The sequence below is a fragment of the Dreissena polymorpha genome, chromosome 5, assembly GCF_020536995.1.
Source record: "Dreissena polymorpha isolate Duluth1 chromosome 5, UMN_Dpol_1.0, whole genome shotgun sequence".
Taxonomy (NCBI): Eukaryota; Metazoa; Mollusca; class Bivalvia; order Myida; family Dreissenidae; genus Dreissena; species Dreissena polymorpha.
The window spans coordinates 52,129,386-52,147,424 of record NC_068359.1 but is presented as its reverse complement, the minus strand read 5'-3'; the positions used below and the strand labels follow the sequence as shown (position 1 = coordinate 52,147,424).

The 18,039-nt window shown below is 34.9% G+C and overlaps 1 long non-coding RNA gene across 1 annotated transcript; it reads right to left on the bottom strand.

Annotated features, from left to right (window-relative positions):
• Nucleotides 1-9,239: 9,239 nt before the first annotated feature.
• LOC127881992 (uncharacterized) lies at nucleotides 9,240-17,498 on the bottom strand. Its single transcript, XR_008050369.1, has 3 exons — nucleotides 17,377-17,498; nucleotides 11,154-11,207; nucleotides 9,240-9,293 (listed from the first exon to the last, which is right to left on the bottom strand). It is a non-coding gene; the product is annotated as an uncharacterized LOC127881992 (long non-coding RNA).
• Between the last annotated feature and the right edge of the window lie 541 nt (nucleotides 17,499-18,039).

The window sequence follows — 18,039 nt, the reverse complement described above, 5'->3', positions numbered from 1 at the left end:
TGTATTTTACCATTCCAAAATTCCACCATTCCTAAATCAAGCAAATTTAAAGGGAAAAAAATACTTTTTTTCAAAACAACTGTTTGTCTGCTACTATGGTTAGTACCCGAGGCCTAGCATTGCTCTAAACGTGCTTATAGTGTTTTGTACAACAAACACTGATTAACAAAACTGGGTCTTCTCTTATCTGCATCAATACTAAACAGAAATAAAAATGTTATAACTGGTTATTTGTATTTTTAAAAATTATTTTTAACAAATTGATTATCAATTTTAGGATACAACAATTAAGGCTTCATAAAGACGCTTTAACCACAAACTACTGGTCCTATCGTCTCAAAGCCCTTATAAATTTATAACAGGACGTTGAAGAAATAATATGGACTTATTTGCCCACATGTTCATAATCCGTCACAGTTAATGAACATTTAACGTTAACGTCCACCTGATCATATATGTTATAACGTTTAAAATTTATTATAACAACTGTTTCAGAGTATGGCATATTTTCTAGTGTCAAGTTTGACATAATTAAAACATTGTGGGCAGTTATGTATGTGGAGCAGAACAAATGCCATAAGGTATTGGTAAACTACAAGAAAACTACTTTGATTTGTAGAAATGATTCGTTTTCTTGCCATACAACAACAAAAAGTTATCCTGTCTTGAGCATAGCTGATATTTTTTGTCTAAAAACCCTTATTGTGATCCGAAAATGGTTGTACGGAAATATAACGAAAAGACAATGCAGTCTGTCGAAAATGCTGTGTTCAGTCGTTAATTGTTATAAATCGTGGTATAATGCAATTTATTAACCAGTGACTCATTAGTCTTCGGCAATAGTCGACGGGTGTCTTTTGATTTCCGTCATTTTCGGAAGCTGGCATAACATTCCGTTAATAATAATCTAAAATGTTCTCTCTTTCCTGTCGGTATAGTATTGAATTCAACATTATTGTAACGTTTAAAAACGAAGACTCACTGGATTCCGGAGAAAGATAAATAATCGTTTTTGCGTCGAATAAAGTTGGGTGCATCTTATAGTTTAAATAAAAAAAATTCTCGTCAGAAAACATTGGGTGCGAACGCACCCAACGCACCTCCCCCCCCCTGGCTCCGGGTATGAACGAAGACCCAGTTTTAATTCTTACTTCGTCAAAGCAGCAATATTGCTGCATAAAGTCATTAAATTCACCAATATTATCACTCCAGGTCTCACTTAGATGTACTATATCAAACTGTGAGAGAAACGTTAACAGTTCATGGTTATCAGTATGTTTCTTCAGCCCTGCTATATTCCAGCTTAAAAAGTCAAGGTTTAATGTTGCCTGCAAAGGTACACCTGTATTGGCACTGTAGCTCCTCGTGAAAATCGTGCCAAGATTCAACAGGCTTCGGCCGCTATTATATTCCGGGGCGCTGTGGTCGGAATCCTCGTGTTCACGCTCCTCGCCTAGGTGAACATGTTGCTCGGATTGGCTGCGCTGACTGTTTGGGGATGACGTAGTTTGCTGTTGGCTAAAGTCGTCATGTGTTCGACTACGTATTGACCGTGTGTAGTATATATGAATGAAATTAATGTCAGTCGTGTTTTTATCAAAGCAATACACATTACCATCGATAATAAGTTTATCATATCGCACAACGGCGTTTTCGGACTCGGGGCGAAAAATCTTCGTATACCTTGGTATTTAAGCGATTGCTCAATTTCTTACGTGCAACGCTAAGAACGTTATCCCTGTCTCTGGTCCACCCAAAGCGAACGATAATCGTAGGTTTAGTGTCGGTCCCACCCCGGGAAGTGCGCTGTGTACTTTCAATACCTAATTTATCAACATCTGTAAGGGGTAGTGTATTGGATAAGAACTGACGAACCGTGACTTCAGTAGTGGACATTGACTCGTTTCGGTTGCCTGCACACCCATCAATAAATAAGTTTTTACGTCGTTCTTGATTTTCGAGCTTTTTAACTGACAACTCAAGTTAATTTAATTTATCCATTAATACTAAGTTGTCAGCACGTTATCGATCATTCTCAGACTTTAACTCACTGCATACTGACGAAACATCATCAGTTTTTAAGCTAAATGAAGATAGATTAGAGTTATTGTCCGCAATACCTTTATTGAAGTCAGATTTCAGTGATATACTATGTCCGAACAAATCCTTTTCACCGGCTGGTTCTACCACCAAGATAACATGTTCATTTGTAGACAATGTAGTCTGGCGCCAACTAGTACTACGGGACTGGCGACCCTGCGACAATGGTCCTGGTTCGACGGAATTACTGTTAGACCACGGCCCGGGGTTTGTTTTGGTCGTCCCACATGTAACAACGATGGCTAACCTCAAACACAGAGAAACTTTCCTCCTCGACATCGTTAATCCATGCATACGACTCCGATCACGTCGTGACATCACAAAACATCCCACCGGCTGTCTGTATGTCATTAAATCGACAACCATGCTTGTATAAGGCTTGAATAATCCTGGATTATTGTCAGATAACAAATCACACGTGCAGCCATTACAAGGGACGTTTGACTATGTTCAATTATTAAAAACATATTACATATTAAAGATTACTTTGTAATTAATACATAGCGATACAAACACAATTTCAATATGCAGGCGGCATGGTTTGGTTTGTTTACCAATATAAAGATATTTAGTATATGTAAATTAATCTTTGCTTAAAAAATGTTGTTTGATCGTCAATACATGAACACCGTCTCAGTTGAATACAGTCACTGCTAACCCGCTTACAGCCATATGAATTTAAAGTTGTTAAGTTCTATTAAATGATTAGCTGACATTATTTACCTTTTATGTTAATCTTTAAATCCACACTTATTACCTTGAGTACCCACGTTATTATATTTCGATACCACAGGTTCATAGTCAATCGTCAAGCGCACATCGAAGAGTAATTCCGATGTAAACCAACCGAAAATCTTCCTAATGAATCCCTTCAAATTATATAGCACGCGGGCTCTAAATTGGGATATGCAACTCATAACAATTCATTTGTCACCCCCGTTCACACAGAGCTGCGACTTTACGGCAATCATCCCGATCAAGTCACGATCTGAAAAAGGTTAGGATCGGGGCGGATCGAGGCCGATCGGCGTCTAAATCGAGCAATTTGGCAAATTATGGTCTTCATTTTGACCGTACTACGATGCCCCTACGTCAAACGCGCTGCTAACACGCTTCTACTACGATGTTACGCAGACCGTTGCCGACCAGCGGCCGCGTTTACCGCCGCGACATTCAAGATCATATTACGACGCTACGCAGACCTATATCACTGTACGACGATATCGCTAACATGTCTCCGATCATATTACGATTGTATTACGCTTCTAGTACGATTTTGTCGATGATGTATCGACGATAATATATCTTTGGTTTAAAACATATTTTTCATTTCTTTACAATCTTCAAACATGAACGGACGTATTAATGCTGATCTGATTCATCTGGCTTTACTTCAGCAAAACCAAATGTTAGTTGAACTTGAAATTGCACAGGTAGTTAACAGGCGGAGGCGCAGAAGAAGGCCAAGAAGATACTGGGTACTGCCATGGCTATCTGCAGAAAGGAGGCTCCAGTTTTGACAGTATGACACACACCTGCGAGAACTTCGAATGAAAGACACCAATTCCTTCTTCAACTTTTTGAGGATGGAACAGCGATGTTCGATGAGCTGCTCCAGAGAGTTGGCCCTAGGATTCAGAAGAAAGATACAGGCTGGAGGAATGCGCTAGAACCAGGTGTCAAACTTGGCATTTCTATCAGACATCTCGCTTCAGGAGATATGTACCCTTTTCTTATGTATAACTTCAGAGTGGCTAAGAATACGAAAGCGTGTGTCATTCCTTAGGTTTGCCAGGCTATTTGTGAGGAATTTAAAGATGAAGTGATAAAATGTCCAACAACTCCAGATGAATGGTCTCTCATAGCAGACGAGATCAAGAACAGATGGAATGGCCCACATGCATGCGGTGCGCTAGATAGTAAACACGTGACCATTAGATGTCCCCCGAACAGTTGCTCGCTTTACCACAATATAAGGTCTTGGTTCTATGTCTGATGCTTAAATTTTTAACGAATCTGAGCTGAAACAGTGCCTCGATGACAGAGCAATTGGATTTCCAGCACCAGACCCACTTCCTCATGACAACGAGCCGATGCCCTACTTTTTTCTGGGAGATGTTGCATTTGGGTTAAGGACATATTTGATGAAACCTTATTCGCAAAGAGGTCTAACCATAGAGCACTTAATCACAAGCAACAGAATATCAAGGGGTCGCGTGTGATTGAAAATGCTTTTGGTATTTTGTCAAAAAGATGACAGGTATTACTTACAACCATGCAGCAATTCCCAGCAGTGATACAAGACATCATAGAGTGTTGGGTTTGCCTTCATAACCTCATAAGATTGCGCTACCCGGTTTTACAAAATGCCCAACTTGACAAGGAGGATGATGATCACAGTCCGGAACCAGGTGCCTTGAGACAAGAAGCTAACATGCAAGAGGTACAGATGCCAGGAGGACCAAGCAGGGACAGCATCGCTGGGAAGAGACAAAAGGAGCTACTTAAACTCTATTTCAACAGCCCGGTAGGATCGGTACCATGGCAGGAAAAAAATATTCCCCACTAGTGTGTGTTATTATGTACAGTGTTGGACATTTTAAGCAGTATAAGTGCGGTATAATCAAGAGATAACGAATAAACATATGTTTGGAGTAACGTTTTACAATTACTGTTTGCGAACTCAGATGGCGTTTATGTATTGACCTTATCGCGATGACGTCACAAAAGGGGCAGTCCCTTAGCAACGGTGAAAACAATGCCCTAGATACGGTCGATTTACTACGCTGATTGAGCACCTCTGCTGATATTTCGTCAATTGCATTTCTATTGGGAAGTCGATAGGTAATTAAATGTCCTGTAATTGGTGTTTAAAATGTCTTTTGACTATTATGAAGGGTTAGATTGCACTTCGAAAGCCCGATATGATCAGAAAATAAAACTAATTGGACTTAATGAATGTCCGTACAAATTGCAAGCTGGATGTTGGAAAAATGAGCCGACCAAGTGGCCGATGATCGAGTACGGCGACATTCATGATTAACTTTCTCACCGAGACACCGGGTAATAATGGGAGTATCCTTGTAGATGTTTATGTAATGAGTAATGTCGTTCTTTTCAGGGTTCATTCATCTTCGAACATTAAAATTATATTTCTCCTATGTCAATTTATCATGCTAATGTGAAGCTGTAAAATACGTAGGGGCATCTGGTACATGACTTACTGAAAGCCTTAGTTTTGTTCATTGTAATGAGTACGAGTGACAAATATTAAAATTAACACACATATATCTGTATAAATATTTGTTTTTCAAACATTATTTACCCCCGTTGCTGTCAAACGTAATTTCTTTTTTATGATGTCGATCGTTTATTGTCGTAACATTAAATCTTAATACGGAATGACGTCTTTTTAATTAACTGATACACGCTAAATACGTAACTTGTTTTTTTACGTAATTTTTTTTATTATTAAATACTTTAATAAATTTATCGGGCTAGTATCTTTACGGTGTACATTTCTGATAATCTAAATTGGACATGACTTTATATTTGACCATATGTCACATATCTAATTTAAGCAAATGTTATGTACATCGGCGTTAATTATTCATCCAAATGACTGCTTAATACTACCAGAAAGAGGAGACATGGTGGCATCAATCGTGTTAAATGACACTGTCTGGACCACCCAGTGTGGTTTATGACACCTTTTTGTCAGTTAAGTTTGGACAATATTTGATCAAAACGAGATATTCGGATTATGCTAAACAAAGGGGCAATTAAACACCAGAATACAAAACCTTACACGATTATAATACTGATGCAAACAATCAAATTAAAAATATTGCATTTAATTTAATTAAATTTTTATTTAAGGTGTCAACGTGTTTTATAAATCAACGTATATTCAATTATTTCGGCATTAAAAATTTGGTTTAAATGACTGCTCAGTATGACAAGAGATGACTTAGAGGTATCATAAATTGTGTTTAATGACCACATGTGGTTTATGCAGAGCCCCAAGTATAGGTTCCCAGCTGGCTTTATGACACCGTGTTTTCTTTGTCTGGACAGTATCCGAACATAACGAGATAATCGGTTTGTGATGAAGAAAGGGGCATTCAAATATCTAACATGCGGAAACAAAAAGTGTCGAAATTGGTGTGAATTAAATAAAAACAATAACATTTATCATGAGAATTTATTTAATACGTAACAAGGTAATAAGGTAACAAATATAGAAGTTCAAATCAGCTACTATATGTTGCATATATTTAAAATTTATTGGTTGTTTGTTTTCATCCTTATTTGTGTTCGTTCATTAAATTAAATTTATTATGAAAGAATTTCTATTTCTGGGTAATTTTTTTTTCTAAAAAATGATTGCGAAGATGTGCCTTAACTTAAGAAAATTGCGAACAGTGTTAAATATTTCAATGCAAATAAAATGGCGACAGCGCTTTTGTTTTCACCGTCGTCAAGGGGCATGTAACTCTAACTGACGCAAGTGCCCGGATGTTGCGATAAGGTCAATTGATTGTTTGAATATGTTTTATTTTCAAGCTGCAATTTTGGATTAAGTTTAGATTGTGAAAAATCCTGCAGTAATTTGTGAATTAAATCTATTATGTATGTTTTTGCAAAAAGAATTTACGTGTTTTATGCAATGAAATATATAAAAAAAGTCATCTTAACAGCGTTTGACATATGTATATACTGTTGTAAACAATAGAACATGAAAAATATGTATTTGAATTATGTTCTTTTTTCCCCAATTCTGAGTTACACTCCATTCGAGAGCAATTTTGTAAAACTGTACCCAAGTAAAATACGGTAAAGGTATGCAAACATCGAAGAAATGTAGCCGCAGAAAGATTACCGGCAGATCAACGTGCTTAAGTATATGTAGTAATAAATAATAATAGTATACTTACAAAACAAGCAATTGGTTATATGAGTTTTATTCTTATACTTCGTGTATAAAACAGAAACATATGACACAAATCTTGAAACATAATCGCATTGCAAATATAGGTTTAAACCCGATTAATGCACCTAAAGTTCTTTGACAACAAAGCTAATGGTACCAACCATAAGGCTTTTTATTAAAAGAACGTTAAGATTTGTTATTACAAGAACCAAAACTATCATTCTTAAAACATACATAAATAAAATAAAAACAAGACAAGACACACAGACAGACATAACAATTAAATTTTTAAAGTTTTAAAAACTGTAACAAGATGTGAACAGTTCGAAGTCCCAACTGCAAATGATCGTCAAGTATAGTGTCACCCTTTACATGTTGTTGACATATGATAATTGGTCAAAAATCAGCACTATAAAAACAAACAGCTGCTTGATAGGTCGTGGTATGATCGGCGTTATGTCATTGTAGGTCTTCGTGGGATCGTCAGGAACGTAGAGAGGTCGTAGTGGTAACGTAGTAAGAACGTAGTGGGAGCGTTGTAAGAGCGTACTTGATAAGTTCCCGACTGTACTACGCTTTTACTGCGCTATTACTACGATCATGAAGATCTCTCCACGATGCTTTCGCGCCGCCTGTACGATTACGGCGCTTCTACTACGCTCTTGTTACGACTTTACGCCGATTCTTGTTGGCCACGATCCCGCTACGCTTGTTTTGAGCATGTTCAAAATAAGCGTGGCGAGAGCGTAGAGCTCTCAGATCTCGAAGACTCTACCGCGATCATACTGCGCTTATGTAGACTCCACTGCGTTTCTCCTGCGATTTGTCACGTTTTCGGCCACGGTTTGATCGTAGTAGAAGCGGCGTCTATGTGTGAACGGGGTTAAGTAGGCATTGAAAACATTGTATAAATGGCAGAAAATATTTCGTCGCCTTTATTGACGTTAAATGTAATATTGATTCTGTGGTGAGTGACATATTATGCGTAGTGTCGGTACATGAGAATGTCGCATGTTCCTTATTAAAGTTGTTACGATGTTTGTAAATGCGATAAAAAACATGTGTTTGTGCAAACGGCGGATTAACGTGTGTGTATGTCAGAGTTTATTTACAAGTCGAGCCTCCAAGACTACCTTATGTGCAGACCTCGACGGCAGCTTAACGGATCAGTTTGAATGTAAAATAGGTGTAATGCAGGGAAGATTTGTCTCGCCGAACTGTTCACATTATTCATTTAAGAACGGATAACTTACATAAACAATAATGGTGTAGGCGGAATCGAGCTGAAACCCTGTGATATTGAACTATTTAACGTTTTGTTCGGTGAAGACGTCGCCCTTTTTGCCGAAACAATAGTTGGATGCCAAAAACTTGATCTACTTCATGCGTTTTACTATGATTTTTATTTAACTGTAATTAACCAGAAACGCATATTGTATTATTCAAGAATGGTGGGCAATAGGTATCAAACGAGAACTTGACCTTTCATTAAACTCAAGAGTTTTGTTTTAAGGGTTGGAATAGTAAAATGTTAAAGTTAGAGATTTCAGAAAACACATTCAATTTTATGTTTATGAAAGAAAACATAATTCGGTCACTCATGGTCAATGCGAACGTGACTGCTTATTTATAAATGGCAACAAAAACTGTCCAACATGGCCACAAAATGCGTTACGCGTGTTATATACGTCTCAAGCTTCAGATAAAACAGACATTGATCAGTGTACAATAAACTTGAAATAGAAAGAGGTCGGTTACCTGAAACCCCGATATACGAGGAAGTTTGAATATTTGTTTTGTTTAGCTATTCTTTTTTTAATGGTAAAATTTATTCCCCGAAGACTTTTCATGAATTCGCATTTCATTATTTTGTATATATAAATGTCAAGTCAAAATTAAACTTACATAAACGATTTATAATTTCATATATCATTTGCATGAGTTAAAAGTAGTTGAAGACCAATTGCACAGAGTCGATGAATAATTAACATATAATATCACTTATTTAATTTTTACGTCTTCTTCATCGGTTATTTAAATGATAAATCAAACCTTACACTGCATGCACAACTGTTTAATACACTGAACGGGTAAAGAAAAACAAATAAAGACTGCTTAAAGTCAATATGAAAATTCCCATAAATTGTCCACGTTGTACATGTATACACTTATCCAATCAGAACATCCCCCGGCTGATGGTGAGCGTTTAGCATTTGATTAAACCAAGCTTCACCTGGATGTGGATTGGCTGTCGTCGAAACTGAAACCAAAAATAAAACGTTTTGTATTAAAGCATTTCAATGAGCAACACCTTTATAGACAGTATTGAGGCTTTGGTATTCCAAATTAAAGATGAGAGAGTTAAGATAAAATAACTCAGCGATTTTCCAAACCTAATTAACATCTTTATGTAAAAGCTGTAACAAGTAATATCATCATCATTGTCGACGTCGTCATAATCAACATCATCATAATTATCGTCATTATCATCATCATCATCATCAAAATGATCAAAATCACGTTTGTTTCATTTCTTAACGATTTCACGCAATATATTTATATTTTAAAATATACTGCAAGTGGTGATATTCATCATAAGAATATTAATAATCATCATTATCAACATTATCACCATCATCATCAAAGCTAATAAACGTCAATGAGACAGCAGATGCATAGTTAAATATACTAAAACATTTAAAGTTCATAAAAGCATTTTGTCAAAACTTGCGCTTCTGAACATTAAAGCAATATTTGTAGCACTTGTTCTTACTATGTTAAAGTGCGCTTGATTGTGCTCAAATAAGTTCGTTTAATTTATTGTGTCAATATTTTTATAGATCACGTGTTGGTGTTGTATATAGCGGTAAACATGCTTTTTTGTTCCCCTTTGTCGGAGGAAATAAATCGCAACAGACAGACAGACAGACATACAGACAGACAGACAGACAGACAGACAGACAGACAGACAGACAGACAGACAGACAGACAGACAGACAGACAGACAGACAGACAGACAGACAGACAGACAGACAGACAGACAGACAGACAGACAGACAGACAGACAGACAGACAGACAGACAGACAGACAGACAGACAGACAGACAGACCGTTGCTTTTCGTTGACCGTTTTCAATGCTTTGATCCAAATTTCGACCAATTCATTATTAAAGTTGGTGTTCTGTGAATAAAGAAGTTCAAACGAGCAACAATCTATCTATGGAGTTTCTAGAATTTCATAATTTGCTGTATTCAGAGAAAAACCTAACAATGTTTTACATAAAAAAAGTCCGATTAAACTTTGGAGCCTCATATCAAGGCTAGTTGTGACCCCTAGATGCATAATGTGCATAATACTCTAAAGGGACAACTATGAAATAACACATTCCAAAAATGTAAGTCATATGTCTCGCGGATGGAAGCAAGACGTATTTTAAATGTTTAACCGCTATGTATGTTTATGTTAAACTGGTGGATCGCGTTGCGGGGCCGCTTTTGACCCCCGGTATTATTTCAACAAACTACATTGGATATCTAGATGGTGATATATGTCAAATACGAACGTACTGGGCTTGGCTGTGTCAGGCGAGATTTTATGAGACGTTACTTGAATAAGTCTATATACAAATTGTGCATCTGGTGATGGGCGTGTTTAAATCAAGTAGCATTATTAATATACTTTTAAGAGGAAATTTAGGTATCACATAAATAGATGTGAACGTGTTGATCACAGAAGAATGGCCAGTTTTTTCATATGTGAGCACAATTTGAAGAGGACTACAGTACGATGTATCAAATAGTAAACTACTAAGTCTTGTGGTTTTATAAGATGATAGTTTTAGGTAAATCCTGTATTTGGCCCCATGACCTAATTAATCAATGAACCGAACCACGGGGTTACTTTTTATTAAGAACATCTCTGAGAAGATTCGTCAAATTTTGCAAACCAGTTTGAAAGGAGTTAACAAACAGTTTATGGGTGTCACGCACACATACGCGCACGGACGACGGATACCATGTTTACCAAGTTGTTAAGCTCTGGTGGGCTATTAAAATGACTTCGAGAGTATTTATTTTTGTTAGCAAATATATCATCAGTTTGTGTGAAATCAAAACTAACCTGGAGTAACCATTATAGCACTGCTCGTACTCGATGTTGGCGCATTGATGGGGGCTACAGGAAGAAAGCAAAACACAATTAAAACATTCAATAGTTCGATTAAAAATTACATTTTTCTTCATAAGCTCATTCCCATTTGCAATAATTGTAAAAATATATTATAAAAAATAACGCAATCTGTTTTATAATCTCATTTTTTAATCAATTTTAAAGTACGACAAAATCTAGGAACCAGTACAGCTACTGATTTGTCTGATCCCGCCTTGACGCCGCGTACAAAAACGTTGCTGAGTATCAAAGGCGTGCTGTTATCGCGGGGATTTATTATGACGCTCAAAACAACGCTGCGGTGAGACGCAACTGCGGATCACGTTCGCCATCGCGTCGTGCCGCCTCGTTTATATTACTATTACATCCAATAATAATTTAATTTTCATTTACAGCCGAAAATGACCATTAAAACATACACACATATTAAGGCATACTTTGTAACATAATCTTGTTAATTTCCATTGCCATTTGATCTTAAATTACAAAAATATTTTTTAGTTTTAGATATAAACATGTCGGTATTGAGGTCTTAAAATTCATTGTCAGGGATGTAAATACGAGACTGTACATAAATATTCTTTGCCAATATAATTTTACAAACTTATGCGTAAACTTTGAACATTATTTTGATGTATTTAATTATTTCCGGTTGTAAATAGACAAATATCAATGAGTTTAAATTGATTATTCACTGTTTGAAACAATAAACAAATATCGATAATTTTCACGGTTTTAATGCGAAATAACGTTGTTTTTATGTCATGACGGCATTATTTTATGGTAATTATTTAGTTTAAATACAAACATTATCATTTGTTAGCATATAATAAAAAGTAAATTTGTTGGATGCGTTGGAACATCGATTTTAATTCGCTCGTGATCACAGAGGACAAAAATATTATTTTATATCATCACTTGTGAATTTAAATTGATATTTCATCAATTCCAACAAATACCTATGGTGTATGCTTTATGATGTTTATAGAAAAATATCAGTTAATGCAATTTTTTATTTTATGCTTTTCGGTGGTTTATAGAGAAATATCAGTAAAATAAAACGTATATTTCACTGTTTCAAACAATAAAAAATAACAGTGAAAACTATCGATATTTTTCACTGTTTTACTGTGTAATGACGTCATTTTTTAGACATGAAATGACGTCATAAATCCAGCAAAATCACCCAGTTAAACTCTTTTACAATGTTAATAAACGTTGACAAAAGCATAAAATATAAAGAAAATTTGTTGGATTCGGTGGAATATCGATTTTAATTCACTTGTGGTCATACAATATATATTTTTTCACTCGTGGCTGCGCCACTCGTGAAATAAAATCGATATTGCATCGAATCCAACAAATATCCTCTATATATTTTACTGTTGCAAACAGTGATATTTAAAAGTGATAATTATCGATAATTTTCACTGTTTAAATGTGAAATGACGTTATGTTTAATGTCGTCATGACGTTATTGTTTTAGCCTAATTAAAATAAATAACGAAAACATTGCATTCGGCGAAATATCGATATTAATTCACTCGAGATGATAGAAAAATATATTTTCTATGATCACTCGTGAATTAAATTCGATATTCCACCAAATCCAACAAACATCCTCTTTGTAAACTAATTTTAAAAACATGTACACAGCCTTAATAACTCCTAATTGTTGACGCTATTGAGGGCGAATTCATTTTGCAGGTACCCTATCTAAACCTATGGAAAAAAACGTTAATGTAAGACAAAATTAACGAAACTCAAACGACTTGGTTAAGTCTCTCACAATGATACGTCATAGCAATATGTGTATTGTATTGACTTGACTTGACTATGTACATATATGTTTCTTTTCATATTCATGTTTATTTAGTAATACAAATCGTGTATTGGTCCATCATTAAATGAATATGATTGATTAAACATATCTATTAAGCTAATTGCCAAGTTTTACAGACCATTCGATGTGTTTGGATTGGAAGGTTAGATAAAAAACTCAAACTATATATATAGAAAAAATAGGCTTCATTTTTAATTTTCTTATCAATCAGTCATGACTTACTCGATAAGACACACACTATGATGACAACAATAGATCAGCATTTTAAAATAAAATTATTTTCTCAATTGCAATTATGTTCTCGCTTTGAAAGTCTTATATTTTAATGCAAACATTATACTTGAAAATAACATGTTAAACTTATACTCTATACTAAATATGTTTTTCAAATTCGATAATGACAACGAAAAGAATGCTAGTGGTAAAAATACCCGACTTTATTAGGTGAAACTTTATCATTTGTTTTATTATTGTGTGATATCACTTTATTCAACATTTTTATGGAGTCATACAGGTAGGAAAAAGAGCATAAAGTATATTTAAGTTTATGTAAATATTTCGTTTTATTGCGATAAACAACTTTCCTATGTACTTTTATTAACAAACAATTATAAATTGTATAATGTTATATAATATGAAACGGTTTGTAACATGCATTATAATTAAATTTACCTCAAAAATAATATATGCAATTGATAATTCAGTATAAGTAAATACATTTGGAAATATCAACGTCCAATCAATATGCTAGCCTGATACAGCATGATCCTTGTTTACTGTGTATTTTCAGTATGAAGGTGAATTTTACACTTGGCGAACAAATTTTTTAAGGCAAATGTTAGGTATTCTTGGTTTTTCAATTTTTAAAAACGCATGTCGCATTTATGTGCATACTTTGATGGATTTATTAACTGCAATAAGTTGAAAATTTCATCTCCACTTAAATAGTTTCAAATTTTAGGGAATATAAACTTACACCGATTGTTTCAAGTCTACCAAAAATACGTTGCAATCGTTTTTGGATTACAATTTACATATAATTATCGTAAGTTGTTACGCAAACATTTTTCTACAAAAGCACACGATCTGACGACGATAGTGACAACTATTACTGATCGCGTATCACGAACCAGAAAGTTTGATTCATTCGGATAATTCCCACTAGGCTATCATCCAAAATGCTGAAGCTTTTGCTAACACACGTATTGTATTGACCTTATAATTAGATTGTTGATAAAATCCATGTGCATGCTCTTATTTGCTAATGATATTACATTATTAGCGACTAGTTCAAAGTGTGTGCATCATCAAATTACACTATTGATTTAAATTCATGTATGGGGGTTCTTATGATAACTGGTAAGACACCAAACTTTGTAATTTTAACGTTAGAAGTGCGAGCATGAAGTGTAAGCCAATAACGAAACTAAACACGCGCATGACGAGTTTTGCTAATTAAGCATTAAATTCAATTGTACCTGAAATATTTTGTTAGCTAGTAAATCTCTGCAAAATCAAGCTTTTAAAGAGTAATAATCCTATGACGACGCTTAGTTAAGCAAAACGTTATTTATGAACGAGATTTGCAATGTCTATGATTTTAAATTATAGTGTTTTGGCAAAGCTTAAACGACAACAAAAACTATAAGAATTAATTATATTTAATAAAAATAAATACTGTAGTAAACTTCATACACTGAAAGAGGCTATGTTTAAAAGGTGTATTTAACAATCTATACATTATTGCAAGTTTAATATGCTTTTGGAAGGATATTAACTAAACATTGTCTTCATTGTAAGAAGAAACTAAAGCAGTTCTTTATACTGTAAAAATGCTGTCAAACATGCATTAAAACACAATTTTAATTCTGTTACTTATAATCATAATAATAATGCTTCATTTTTCCCATGTTCATGGTTTATCGCGCTATGTTTTTCCACTTTCATGCTTTAACGCGCTAATTTTTCCAATCCAAATGGCACAAGTTGTAACGAATAAAAGCACAAAATTCACTGTTTTTAACTTTCGGTATACACAATCTGTGCAATAGGTCACATACAAGTTAATATAACATATCGATGATATAAATACTAACGAAATGATATCGCGAGCGGTCCGTTAGTCGTATCTTGTGGGCCAATATAAATTATAGCCGAGCCGATTTGTTTACAACTGAAAAGAATCGGATCGCGCGTCTTGTGCTGAACAATATGGCGTCCACATTCAGTCTTAAGCAACGGTGAGAAAAACGTTATACAATAAATCTGAGAAGGAATTGATAATAATAACACGTAGAGCACAGTTGAAAAAATGAAGCTAACGATTGCAACTGATTTCGTACTTAAGTTTACATTAATGACACTATTTGACATTTTACATGAGTCATCAAAACAGAAAAATTTAGTTAAAGACACGCTTACCACAATGAAAACTTTTATTCAATGCATGAAACAATAAAATTACAATGATGTACGCTTCCGTTTTCCGGTCGTCCATCCAGTCATCTGAATATATTTTAAATCTCATGATTTGTTTGAAACGTTAATATCGGATGCTTAACAATCTGACCAACGATTTAAGAAAACTAATGACTGGTCGGAGCGATTTATATTATTCTTATTGAAGTTTCAAATTAAGCATGGCAAACACAAAATCCGAATAATATTTTTAATTAGTTCGATGCTTTCTAAATGTTTTTATTTGTTAAATAAACCACCACGTCCGACTTGTCGTCCATAAAATCTAGAGACTGGGTCGTAATTTCGGCAGCAGGCCGATTTTAGACGTCCGGCCCAGATATGCCGTGTGTTATTGTCTACACATAGAATTATGTTGCTATAAATAGTAACAAAATGACGTCGCGAGCGGGTCGTTTTCTGTATCTGGCGGGCCAATATAAATTATATCAGCCGGCCTAAGCGGGCCGATTTTTCATATCTGTTAAGAAGAATGTACTGAAAAAAATGGCGTCTACATTCAACCTTAGCCAACGGTGATAAATAAACCGAAATGGCGCCTAACTATTTTGACGTCATTTTTGTTTTGCATCTATTTCATACATAAACGACATCAGTTGACCCCAAGTCACGTCATACAATAACAGCTTGCATGCTACGCACATTAATTACAGTTATTGCTCCTTATGTTGACAATAGCTGGTTCAAAGGTAAGGTATTGTTGATTGGTTTGCAATATATGTAATTTTATGTAATTTACATACATAATGCAAAACTGAAAAAAAACAACTTGTTGCACAACGGCATCATAGAGACCAGTCAAGCAGCGCCAATCGCAGTTACAATCGCGAAACGATTGAATGATTTGGAGAGTTCTATTGTTATCGTTATATTTTATTTATATAAAGTATAAAATACACCACGAACTTTATCAGCACGGATGTCCGAGTGGATTAAGTGCTAGCCTTTTGCTCAAAGGGTCAGTTATTCTAGCAAAGTTGTGGATTACTTTTTTTCTTTCGTTAATTTTACTCTTGTGTTTCACTGGAGCTATTTAATTCCAATGTGTACGTTTATCTGTTAAAAGCATTTAATGGCCCTCTAAAAGATGCTAAAATCTGTGAAAAGGTCCTTTAAAGGCTGGCTCAACGAACAAAAATACACTATTATATTCCCAAACGCCCGATTTTGTCCGATTTATATTTTTTTATATTGAATTGTTGGTAATTATACCCATTTCTTTCCGCTAGAAATATTTTAAATATTTTGTTTGCGCAAAAAATCTGGGTCAAATAAAATGACGTCATTAACAACCAAAGCTTCGTCGTGCATTTTATTGATTTAACGATAATAGCTCAAATAGCGCGTATTTCGTGCTTTCATGATAGTATATATTTAAGTGAGATATTTCATATCATGAAATAATTATTGACTCCAGAATCACGGCATTTGATATTTACTTAACTGACGAAAAAAACGTACTGATTCAGGCAAAACAGTGAATGCCAGTGAATGTCAGAATGTCATCTATTGTCCTTAAATCAATGGTTGTATGATGTAGGACATTTAAAAAAGATAAAATATTAACCATTATTTGCCATGGTCGTTGCAGCATTTAAAAACGGTAAAGTACATTTCAAAGATAAACTTACTTTGAACACATAACTTACACGTGTGTTACATCCGAAATAGTATAAGAAATAAACTCAAAACCATTTAATAATATTTGCAATCTCAAACCAAATAACAAATATTTATGAATACCATAAAAAAGCTTTTAACGATGAGAGCACGTCAATTATTGATAAATCGTAAAGTGCCAGTGTTAAGAATGCTAAAATGAACATATCGGGTACAGGGCTGAGTTTAACTTACTGTATTTACATATAAACGGGTGCATTGTGCTGCAATCGCTCCTGTTCAACAGTAGCTTGTTTTGTGAAGCATCAAGTAGAACGCACCCACTATGCGTGTCCAAAATGTGAGGAAAATCTATAGCGTACTTGTTATTCGATCCTGTAGTAAACAATAAGTGTTCAGTACATTTACAACTATGCAATATTTAGTATTTTTTACACGGTCTGTACGCATATTGTATGCAGGTTTTTAGATGCACTGGTGTTGTCGCAATTTACAATTACTTTAATACAAGCTTACCATCACTCCATTGAAAACCATTTGCAACGGATTGTCCGGTCCAAAACGTAAAACTCGTAAGTCCCTTGTTCAGAAGAACTTGGTATATGTATTGCTCCTCCACGGGGCTCGATATAGACAACAGATGTCCACCAGATCGGTGACAGTACAGTTCCGCATTCTCAATAAATCTTAGATTGACAACAAATTCGTAGCAGTACCCCAGCGCCGTATATGTGACTAGATTTGATGATTGAAGACAAAAGGCCGGATTTTCTAAAACATGTGTTCATTTGATTACTTATTCAACTTGATAAATAAACCTTTGATTGCATTGTCATTTGTAAAAAATAATACTCCATTTACCGTTTATCAATACATCATTTGATTTACGATTATACA